This window comes from Arachis duranensis, chromosome 1, assembly GCF_000817695.3.
Source record: "Arachis duranensis cultivar V14167 chromosome 1, aradu.V14167.gnm2.J7QH, whole genome shotgun sequence".
Classification (NCBI taxonomy): Eukaryota; Viridiplantae; Streptophyta; class Magnoliopsida; order Fabales; family Fabaceae; genus Arachis; species Arachis duranensis.
Window position 1 is genome coordinate 58,138,682 of NC_029772.3, and position 2,307 is coordinate 58,140,988.

The window sequence follows — 2,307 nt, forward strand, 5'->3', positions numbered from 1 at the left end:
GAACTGATTGAAATGGTTGCAAATAACCAATTTATGTACACTTCTGAAAGGAATCCTGTGAACAATGGGACGAATCAGAAGAAAGGAATTCTTGAGATTGATACTCTGAATGCCATATTTGCTTAGAATAAGATATTGACTCAGCAAGTCAATTTGATTTCTCAAAGTCTGTCTGGAATGCAAAATGCACCAGGCAGTACTAAGGATGCTTCATCCGAAGAAGAAGCTTATGATCCTGAGAACCCTTCAATAGAAGAGGTGAATTACATGGGAGAACCCTATGGAAACACCTATAATTCTTCATGGAGAAATCATCCAAATCTTTCATGGAAGGATCAACAGAGACCTCAACAAGGTTTCAACAACAATAATGGTGGAAGAAACAGGTTTAGCAATGGCAAGCCTTTTCCATCATCTTCCTAGCAACAGACAGAGAATTCTACGCAGAGCCACTCTGACTTAGCAACCATGGTCTCTGATCTAATCAAAACCACTCAAAGTTTCATGACTGAAACAAGGTCCTCCATTAGAAACCTGGAGGCACAAGTGGGACAACTGAGCAAGAAAATTACTGAACTCCCTCCTAGTACTCCTCCAAGCAATACAGAAGAAAATCCAAAAGGAGAGTGCAAGGCCATCAACAAGGCCGAATTTGGAGAGGAGGAAGAGGCAGTGAACGCCACTGAGGAAGACCTCAATGGATGTCCACTGGCCTCCAATGAGTTCCCTAATGAGGAACCATGGGAATCTGAGGCTCACACTAAGACCATAGAGATTCCATTGGATTTACTTCTGCCATTCATGAGCTCTGATGAATATTCTTCCTCTAAAGAGGTTAAAGATGTCACTGAAGAGCAAGTTGCTAAATACCTTGGAGCAATCATGAAGCTAAATGACAAGTTATTTGGTAATGAGACTTGGGAGGATAAACCCCCTTTACTCACCAAAGAACTGGATGACTTGTCTAGGCAGAAATTACCTCAAAAGAGACAAGATCCTGGGAAGTTCTCAATACCTTGTACCATAGGCACCATGACCTTTAAGAAGGTTCTGTGTGACCTAGGGTCAAGTATAAACCTCATGCCTCTCTCTGTAATGGAGACGCTAGGGATCTTTGAGGTGCAAGCTGCAAGAATCTCACTAGAGATGGCAGACAATTCAAGAAAATAAGCTTATGGACTTGTAGAGGGTGTTCTGGTGAAGATTGAAGACCATTGCATCCCTGCCGATTTCATAGTCCTAGAGACTGGGAAGTGCATGAATGAATCCATCATCCTTGGCAGACCCTTCCTAGCCACAACAAAGGCTGTGATTGATGTAGATAGAGGAGAATTGATCATTCAAGTGAATGAAGAATCCTTTGTGTTTAAGGCTCAAGGATATCCCTCTGTCACCATAGAGAGGAAGCATGCAGAGCTTCTCTCAAAACAGAGTCAAACAGAGCCCCCAAAGTCAAACTCTAAGTTTGGTGTTGGGAGGCCACAACCAAATTCTAAGTTTGGTGTTGAACCCCCACATTCAAACTCTAAGTTTGGTGTTGGGAGGTTCCAACATTGCTCTGAGTATCTGTGAGGCTCATTGAGAGCCCTATGTCAAGCTACTGACATTAAAGAAGCGCTTGTTGGGAGGCATCCCAATGCTATATTTTATCTATTTTCCTTTGTTATTTTATGTTTTCTGTAGGTTGATGATCATGAGGAGTCACAAAATCAATTGAAAAAGCAAAAACAGAAAGAAAAGGTTGGACCAAGTCCTCATAGACATCTGTGAAGAGGGCGCTCAATGGAAGAGAGATTCAAGAGGGAAGCCGGTTCAACTGAGAAGGCACGACCTCAAGCCCGTGGCTAGAGGATGGTTGGAGTTTATCCAACGCTCAATCATTCCGACTAGCAACCGGTCCGAAGTTACTATAGACCAGGACATCATGATTCATAGCATCATGATTGGAGAGGAAGTAGAAGTTCATGAGGTTATATCCCAAGAACTTTATAAGGTGGCGGACAAGTCCTCTACTTTGGCAAGGTTAGCCTTTCCTCATCTCATTTGTCACCTCTGTTATTCAGTTGAAGTTGACATAGAGGGAGACACCCTCATTGATGAGGACAAGCCCATCACTAAGAAAAGAATGGAGCAAACAAGAGACCCCTCTCATCATGAAATTCTTGAGATGCCTCAAGGGATGCACTTTCCTCCACAAAACTATTGGGAGCAAATCAATACCTCCCTAGGAGAATTGAGTTCCAACATGGGACAACTAAGGGTGGAGCACCAAGAACATTCCATCCTCCTCCATGAAATTAGAGAAGA